The sequence below is a fragment of the Haliotis rubra genome, unplaced genomic scaffold (assembly GCF_003918875.1).
Source record: "Haliotis rubra isolate DU_JTF1 unplaced genomic scaffold, ASM391887v1 Scf526, whole genome shotgun sequence".
Taxonomy (NCBI): Eukaryota; Metazoa; Mollusca; class Gastropoda; order Lepetellida; family Haliotidae; genus Haliotis; species Haliotis rubra.
The window spans coordinates 24,374-35,353 of record NW_025767220.1 but is presented as its reverse complement, the minus strand read 5'-3'; positions in this window follow the sequence as shown (position 1 = coordinate 35,353).

Below are 10,980 nucleotides of genomic sequence, written 5' to 3'. Positions count from 1 at the left end.
GGACACAAGTGTTGCTCCTATATTCTCACGTCTTCTACTGTATGTAAGGGACACAAGTGCTGCTACTATATTCTCACATGTCTTCTACTGTATGTAAGGGACACAAGTGTTGCTCCTATATTCTCCCGTCTTCTACTGTATGTAAGGGACACAAGTGTTGCTGCTATATTCTCACATGTCTTCTAATGTAAAGGACACCAGTGCTGCTCCTATATTCTCACATGTCTTCTACTGTATGTAAGGGACACAAGTGTTGCTCCTATATTCTCACATGTCTTCTGTATGGAATGGACACAACTGTTGCTACTCCTATTATTCTACACGGGTTCATTCTGTCAACTTGTTCCCTTGTCAACATACATTTAATAATTTATTCAAAACTAAACGAAAACGTTCTGATATATAGTAAAGTCAGATATTCAATAATGAGGCCAAAGGTCAAAGATTAGATGATTGCAGACAGCAATGTGTAAACGTGAGGCAGTACATCACCAAGCGCTACACACAATGTACAGCATGACGACAGTCGTGGAATATACATACTGAGCATAGTACACACAATGTACAACATGATGGCAGTACAGGCAATATACATACTGAGCATAGTATACACAATGTACAACATGATGGCAGTACAGGCAATATACATACTGAACATAGTACACACAATGTACAACATGATGGCAGTACAGGCAATATACATACTGAACATAGTACACACAATGTACAACATCATGGCAGTACAGGCAATATACATACTGAACATAGTACACACAATGTACAATATGATGGCAGTACAGGCAATATACATACTGAACATAGTACACACAATGTACAATATGATGGCAGTACAGGCAATATACATACTGAACATAGTACACACAATGTACAACATGATGGCAGTACAGGCAATATACATACTGAACATAGTACACACAATGTACAATATGATGGCAGTACAGGCAATATACATACTGAACATAGTACACACAATGTACAACATGATGGCAGTACAGGCAATATACATACTGAGCATAGTATACACAATGTACAACATGATGGCAGTACAGGCAATATACATACTGAACATAGTACACACATAATGTACAACATGATGGCAGTACAGGCAATATACATACTGAACATAGTATACACAATGTACAACATGATGGCAGTACAGGCAATATACATACTGAGCATAGTACACACAATGTACAACATGATGGCAGTACAGGCAATATACATACTGAACATAGTACACACAATGTACAACATGATGGCAGTACAGGCAATATACATACTGAACATAGTACACACAATGTACAACATGATGGCAGTACAGGCAATATACATACTGAACATAGTACACACAATGTACAACATGATGGCAGTACAGGCAATATACATACTCAGCATAGTACACACAATGTACAACATGATGGCAGTACAGGCAATATACATACTGAGCATAGTATACACAATGTACAACATGATGGCAGTACAGGCAATATACATACTGAACATAGTACACACAATGTACAACATGATGGCAGTACAGGCAATATACATACTGAGCATAGTACACACAATGTACAACATGATGGCAGTACAGGCAATATACATACTGAGCATAGTACACACAATGTACAACATGATGGCAGTACAGGCAATATACATACTGAGCATAGTACACACAATGTACAACATGATGGCAGTACAGGCAATATACATACTGAACATAGTACACACAATGTACAACATGATGGCAGTACAGGCAATATACATACTGAGCATAGTACACACAATGTACAACATGATGGCAGTACAGGCAATATACATACTGAGCATAGTACACACAATGTACAACATGATGGCAGTACAGGCAATATACATACTGAGCATAGTACAATACACACAATGTACAACATGATGGCAGTACAGGCAATATACATCCTGAGCATAGTACACACAATGTACAACATGATGGCAGTACAGGCAATATACATACTGAGCATAGTACACTCAATGTACAACCTGATGGCAGTACAGGTAATATACATACTGAGCATAGTACACACAATGTACAACATGATGGCAGTACAGGCAATATACATACTGCGCATAGTATACACAATGTACAACCTGATGGCAGTACAGGCAATATAAATACTGACCATAGTATACACAATTTACAACCTGATGGCAGTACAGGCAATATACATACTGAGCATAGTATACACAATGTACAACATGATGGCGGTATAGGGAATATACATACTGAGCATAGTATACACACTGTACAACATGATGGCAGTACAGGCAATATACATACTGAGCATAGTATACACAATGTACAACCTGATGGCAGTACACGCAATAAACATACTGAGCATAGTATACACAATGTACAACATGATGGCAGTACAGGCAATATACATACTGAGCATAGTATACACAATGTACAACCTGATGGCAGTACAGGCAATATAAATACTGAGCATAGTATACACAATGTACAACCTGATGGCAGTACAGACAATATACATACTGAGCATAGTATACACAATGTACAACCTGATGGCAGTAGAGGTAACATACATACTGAGCATAGTATACACAATGTACAACCTGATGGCAGTACAGGCAATATACATACTGAGCATAGTATACACAATGTACAACCTGATGGCAGTAGAGGCAATACACATACTGAGCATAATATACACAATGTACAACATGATGGCTGTAGAGGCAATATACATACTGATCATAGTATACACAATGTACAACATGATGGCAGTACAGGCAATATACATACTGAGCATAGTACACACAATGTACAACATGATGGCAGTATAGGGAATATACATACTGAGCATAGTACACACAGTGTACAACATGATGGTAGTACAGGCAATATACATACTGAGCATAGTATACACAATGTACAACATGATGGCGATGGCAGTACAGGCAATACACATACTGAGCATAGTATACACAATGTACAACATGATGGCAGTACAGGCAATATACATACTGAGCATAGTACACACAATGTACAACCTGATGGCAGTATAGGGAATATACATACTGAGCATAGTACACACAATGTACAACATGATGGTAGTACAGGCAATATACATACTGAGCATAGTATACACAATGTACAACATGATGGCGATGGCAGTACAGGCAATACACATACTGAGCATAGTATACACAATGTACAACATGATGGCAGTACAGGCAATATACATACTGAGCATAGTACACACAATGTACAACATGATGGCAGTATAGTGAATATACATACTGAGCTTAGTATACACAATGTACAACATGATGGCAGTACAGGCAATATACATACTGAGCATAGTACACACAATGTACAACCTGATGGCAGTACAGGCAATATACATACTGAGCATAGTACACACAATGTACAATATGATGGCAGTATAGACAATATACATACTGATCATAGTATACACAATGTACAACATGATGGCAGTACAGGCAATATACATACTGAGCATAGTACACACAATGTACAACATCATGGCAGTACAGGCAATATACATACTGAGCATAGTACACACAATGTACAACCTGATGGCAGTACAGGCAACATACATACTGAGCATAGTACACACAATGTACAACATGATGGCAGTACAGGCAATATACATACTGAACATAGTACACACAATGTACAACATGATGGCAGTACAGGCAATATACATACTGAGCATAGTACACACAATGTACAACCTGATGGCAGTACAGGCAATATACATACTGAGCATAGTACACACAATGTACAACCTGATGGCAGTACAGGCAATATACATACTGAGCATAGTACACACAATGTACAACCTGATGGCAGTATAGGGAACTATGTGCACCCTTTCTTATTTCACAGTAGAAACAAATATTTACACTATCTGTATATAATATCCGGAACATGCAACTGTGTAATAATTATCTGGAATGCTTATCCCTTGTTAAAGGTGTTATATAATAGCAGAATTGACTACACCCTTTCTTGTGGCCATATTTGAACAATCTCTACCCAGTCTATGTATAGCGGAGGCACCATGGATCGGTGTCATATGAGGTACTGACTGACTGACTGACTGAGTTTGGTTTTACGCCGCTTTTAGCAATATTCAAGCAATATGACGGCGGGGGACACCAGAAATGGGCTTCACTCATTGTACCCATGTGGGTTTCGAACCCGGGTCTTCGGCGTGACGAGCCAACGCTTTAACCACTAGACTACCCCACCGCCCCCATATCAGGTACATCTCTACCCAATCTATATATAACAGTAGAACAGCACATAGTTATATATATATCTGCAGGTGTATAAGCAAAAATTATATAAAAGATGAGTCCAGATATTCTTGCTCCTTTATATCTGCACAAGACTTTTCCCCGTTCAACGGTCCTTCATGTGTACAATGAAAACTATGTGTCGCCATAGGCGACGCTATGTCGTCATCATGCGTTTGACAATAGTGACAATAACTGGAGACGTGAAAGGTAGTCATGGGTGACACTGTCACTAACTGTAACGTCATACGCATGATGACGACAAAGCTTTTACCGTTACGGTAGGAAATAATTTAGAAAACGTAGCAGATACGCACCACAGCGATGGTGTACCTTCTTAGAATCATTTACAGATGTATTTATCTAAAACATGTCAATCTGATTTCAAGCAGTGTCCTATCTTTGAATTTACGTGATAGCGACACATGGGGGTTTCCCTTGTCGTGTTCCGGGAGTCCTGGTTGCTAAGGAAACCAAGTACCGCACCGACACATCTCGGTTAAATGTGATTGGTCAAAATTGCGCACGTGCATATAAACATGGCGGCACAGAAACAGAGGTCATTCATGACCAACTCGTGTTATTCCGGGACAAGCCGAATAGCGACTCGTGCCCCTCTTGAAGGATATCATATTGGCGCATGAACATCATGCCCCGATTTCTTGAAACAAACTTAAGTTTTTACTCAAATTTCAAACTGAGATTGACAATTTAAAACAGCTGAATGTTTAACTCAACTGCATTTTAAAAATAAAGAAGCCCCAACAACTTGAGTAATCTATTCACCAAGCGCAAATTGTCTTCCATGTTTGAGTTTGATGTCGATTTCAGTTCTTTCTGGGAAATGCATTTCCCTGCGTTTTCTCAAATTTGAGTAAAAACTCTTCAGACGTAGTTTGTTTCGAGAAATCGGGGCCAGAACTACTTTAAACAAGAACGATAACTCAATCTCTGTTTGATTCCAATGTTTCCCAAAGCACTCGCACACTGCTGTTTTTGGCTCTACTTGTCTATTGTAAAGCATGAAACCTCTTGATACAACTCTAAAAGGAGAAAAACATATTTGTTAAAGACATATTCTAATGTAATTATTACCAGCTGTTCACCTTATATTTCCAATTTAATCACCACAAATGGCAATTGTTTTATTGAATATGCGAAAAATATAATAAACAATCATCTACATTAAATCCCAAAAGCAGATGCTCAAAAAGTTACTTTAAAATATTCCTCAAACTGAACGTTTGTGTAACCTTGCTGTCATGGTTGAATTTTAAATGAATTCGCTGAAAAAAAATATGAATGCGCAAAAAATGTCAGACTAAGATATCACCACAGACGTGAAATATAAGCCCAATGTTAAAGATTAAACTTGATTAGTTACATACAGATATATTATTGTTGTTTTGAAACTCGTAGCGATATATAATGGCATTTCCTGAAAATGTTGGAAGCGGACGTACAATCTCCAAAACAAGCCCACAAGACTGTCAGAAATACACTCAATTGGACCCATGGGAGCCGTTATGTCAACAAACGCACGTGCGTGTATTTGAATCTCTCACCGCCCATGGCACTATCCTTACTAGAATCTTCACGAGGCAACAAAGTTCTGTAAACTACGTTCTTTGTGCTTTCAATATGACGATATATATTTTTCATGATTTCTGAAACAATGACATAATGCCATAACGGATTTAAGTACTCGGGATTATATCTATCAAAGCACGGCAATCATTACGCTCGTTCTGATTGTTTGTCGTATTTTCGCACATAACAAGCATCGATCGGGGGACGAGTCTTCTTGGAGGTTACGGTAAGGCGCGAGTGGTGACGAATGAAACAGAGGTCTTTCAGAAACAAGACTGTGCCTCGGCGACCTGTAAACAGTCAAGTCATCAAATTGAACATTGAACGAACTGCTTACTACTGTAGTATCACTCGTTCGTGTTGTCGTAGTCAAGGCGGTTTAAACTTACAAACTACAACGGAAAAGAATCGGTGAACCTACCCATGGCTCGAAATCATCGTAACTGAAACAATGATCGGAAACTGTTCTGTTCACTGTGTAAACACGCGAAGAAACATAATGCTATGGCTTCTACTGTTGTAGTGATGTACATAATGCTATGGCTTCTACTGTTGTAGCGATGTACATAATGCTATGGCTTCTACTGTTGTAGTGATGTACATAATGCTATGGCTTCTACTGTTGTAGCGATGTACATAAAGCTATGGCTTCTACTGTTGTAGTGATGTACATAAAGCTATGGCTTCTACTGTTGTGTGATGTACATAAAGCTATGGCTTCTACTGTTGTAGTGATGTTCATAATGCTATGGCTTCTACTGTTGTAGTGATGTACATAATGCTATGGCTTCTACTGTTGTGTGATGTACATAAAGCTATGGCTTCTACTGTTGTAGTGATGTACATAAAGCTATGGCTTCTACTGTTGTGTGATGTACATAAAGCTATGGCTTCTACTGTTGTAGTGATGTACATAAAGCTATGGCTTCTACTGTTGTAGTGATGTACATAAAGCTATGGCTTCTACTGTTGTAGCGATGTACAAATTTCAGCCATTAAGAAGCATAACGTACACTACCAGCATAAATCTGCAATTCTGTCAAAGTTGAATCGTACATGGACATGTACTTCTTCTAATCAATTACATTTGTTATTTTATTTTTTAATTGTAGGATATTTATATAGCGCACATATCCACACACTAGTGTAGGATATTTATATAGCGCACATATCCACACACTAGTGCAGGGTATTTATATAGCGCACATATCCACACACTAATGCAGGGTATTTATATAGCGCACATATCCACACACTAGTCCAGGGTATTTATATAGCGTACATATCCACACACTAGTGCAGGGTATTTATATAGCGCACATATCCACACACTAGAGCAGGGTATTTATATAGCGCACATATCCACAGACTAGAGCAGGGTATTTATATAGCGCACATATCCACACACTAGTGCAGGGTATTTATATAGCGCACATATCCACACACTAGAGCAGGGTATTTATATAGCGCACATATCCACACACTAGTGCAGGGTATTTATATAGCGCACATATCCACACACTAGTGCAGGGTATTTATATAGGTCACATATCCACACACTAGAGCAGGGTATTTATATAGCGCACATATCCACACACTAGTGCAGGGTCTTTATATAGCGCACATATCCACACACTAGTGCAGGGTATTTATATAGCGCCCATATCCACACACTAGTGCAGGGTATTTATATAGGTCACATATCCACACACTAGTGCAGGGTATTTATATAGGTCACATATCCACACACTAGTGCAGGGTATTTATATAGCGCACATATCCACACACTAGTGCAGGGTATTTATATAGCGCACATATCCACACACTAGTGCAGGGTATTTATATAGCGCACATATCCACACACTAGTGCAGGGTATTTATATAGCGCACATATCCACACACTAGTGCAGGGTATTTATATAGCGCACATATCCACACACTAGTGCAGGGTATTTATATAGGTCACATATCCACACACTAGTGCAGGGTATTTATATAGGTCACATATCCACACACTAGTGCAGGGTATTTATATAGCGCACATATCCACACACTAGTGCAGGATATTTCTATAGCGCACATATCCACACACTAGTGCAGGGTATTTATATAGGTCACATATCCACACACTAGTGCAGGGTATTTATATAGCGCACATATCCACACACTAGTGCAGGGTATTTATATAGCGCACATATCCACACACTAGTGCAGGGTATTTATATAGCGCACATATCCACACACTAGTGTAGGAAATTTATATAGCGCACATACCCACACTAGTGCAGGATATTTATATAGCGCACATAACCACACACTAGTGCAGGGTATCTATATAGCGCACATATCCACACACTAGTGCAGGGTATTTATATAGCGCACATATCCACACACTAGTGCAGGGTATCTATATAGCGCACATATCCACACACTAGTGCAGGGTATTTATATAGCGCACATATCCACACACTAGTGCAGGGTATTTATATAGCGCACATATCCACACACTAGTGCAGGGTCTTTATATAGCGCACATATCCACACACTAGTGCAGGGTATTTATATAGCGCACATATCCACACACTAGTGCAGGGTATTTATATAGCGCACATATCAACACACTAATGCAGGGTATTTATATAGCGCACATATCCACACACTAGTGCAGGGTATTTATATAGCGCACATATCCACACACTAGTGCAGGGTATTTATATAGCGCACATATCCACACACTAGTGCAGGGTATTTATATAGCGCACATATCCACACACTAGTGCAGGGTATTTATATAGCGCACATATCAACACACTAATGCAGGGTATTTATATAGCGCACATATCCACACACTAGTGCAGGGTATTTATATAGCGCACATATCCACACACTAGTGCAGGGGTATTTATATAGCGCACATATCCACACACTAGTGCAGGGTATTTATATAGCGCACATATCCACACACTAGTGCAGGGTATTTATATAGCGCACATATCCACACACTAGTGCAGGGTATTTATATAGCGCACATATCAACACACTAATGCAGGGTATTTATATAGCGCACATATCCACACACTAGTGCAGGGTATTTATATAGCGCACATATCCACACACTAGTGCAGGGTATTTATATAGCGCACATATCCACACACTAGTGCAGGGTATTTATATAGCGCACATATCCACACACTAGTGCAGGGTATTTATATAGCGCACATATCCACACACTAGTGCAGGGGTATTTATATAGCGCACATATCAACACACTAATGCAGGGTATTTATATAGCGCGCACATATCCACACACTAGTGCAGGGTATTTATATAGCGCACATATCCACACACTAGTGCAGGGTATTTATATAGCGCACATATCCACACACTCTTGCAGGGTATTTATATAGGTCACATATCCACACACTAGTGCAGGGTATTTATATAGCGCACATATCCACACACTAGTGCAGGGTATCTATATAGCGCACATATCCACACACTAGTGCAGGGTATTTATATAGCGCACATATCCACACACTAGTGCAGGGTATTTATATAGCGCACATACCGTATACCGGGAAATTTTCGAGGTATCTAATTTTCGAGATTTCGAGGTTAGAAACGCAACCTCGAAAATATTATATCCATGAATTTTTCCGAACTTCGTACCTTTGGGCTAGATTTCCTATCGATAAGCATTTCAACTGCTGACAAACAATGACTTCCTGACATATCTCCTTAAAGGAATTGTAACAATGACTTCCTGACATGCGCATTAACTCTGTAATGCCTACAACCACGCTATTAGACTCATTTTGTCTCGTTAAAATGTAACGATATCGACTGAAACAAACTTTTATTCGTGCGATGGCACGTTTGAGTCAAGCTACTTACATGAATAAACTATCGTAAACAATATCGTCTGAGAAAAAAATGACGTCATGTTTGAACTCTGCCGTTAGAATGTTTTATTGGCCATTTATCACAACAAAGGATCAAACGTTTGTTTTCATTACTCTTATTGCTACCATGGACTGGTATACCGGTTGTTATAACAGTCAGACAGCAGTTATCACTGGCTACTGGGAGTTTTGCCGATAGCTCAGTGAGTATTGGTCCGGTAAGTGATGTTTCTGGCCCCTTTCTTCTAACCTCGAAATTAACATTGTCTACAATATTTATATATTTTAGGTCCCCAAACCTCGAAATTTAAATCACCTCGAAAGCTCTGGGGGTCTCAAACCTCGAAATTTTAATACCTTGAAAATTTCCCGGTATACGGTATTCACACACTAGTGCAGGGTATTTCTATAGCGCACATATCCACACACTAGTGCAGGGTATTTCTATAGCGCACATATCCACACACTAGTGCAGGGTATTTATATAGCGCACATATCCACACACTAGTGCAGGGTATTTATATAGCGCACATATCCACACACTAGTGCAGGGTATTTATATAGCGCACATATCCACACACTAGTGTAGGAAATTTATATAGCGCACATATCCACACACTAGTGCAGGATATTTATATAGCGCACATATCCACACACTAGTGCAGGGTATCTATATAGCGCACATATCCACACACTAGTGCAGGGTATCTATATAGCGCACATATCCACACACTAGTGCAGGGTATCTATATAGCGCACATATCCACACACTAGTGCAGGGTATTTATATAGCGCACATATCCACACACTAGTGCAAGGTATTTATATAGCGCACATATCCACACACTAGTGCAGGGTATTTATATAGCGCGCATATCCACACACTAGTGCAGGGTATTTATATAGCGCACATATTCACACACTAGTGCAGGGTATTTATATGGCGCACATATCCACACACTAGTGCAGGGTATTTATATAGCGCACATATCCACACACTAGTGCAGGGTATCTATATAACGCACATATCCACACACTAGTGCAGGGTATTTATATAGCGCACATATCCACACACTAGTGCAGGGTATTTATATAGCGCACATATCCACACACTAGTGCAGGGTATTTATATGGCGCACATATCCAC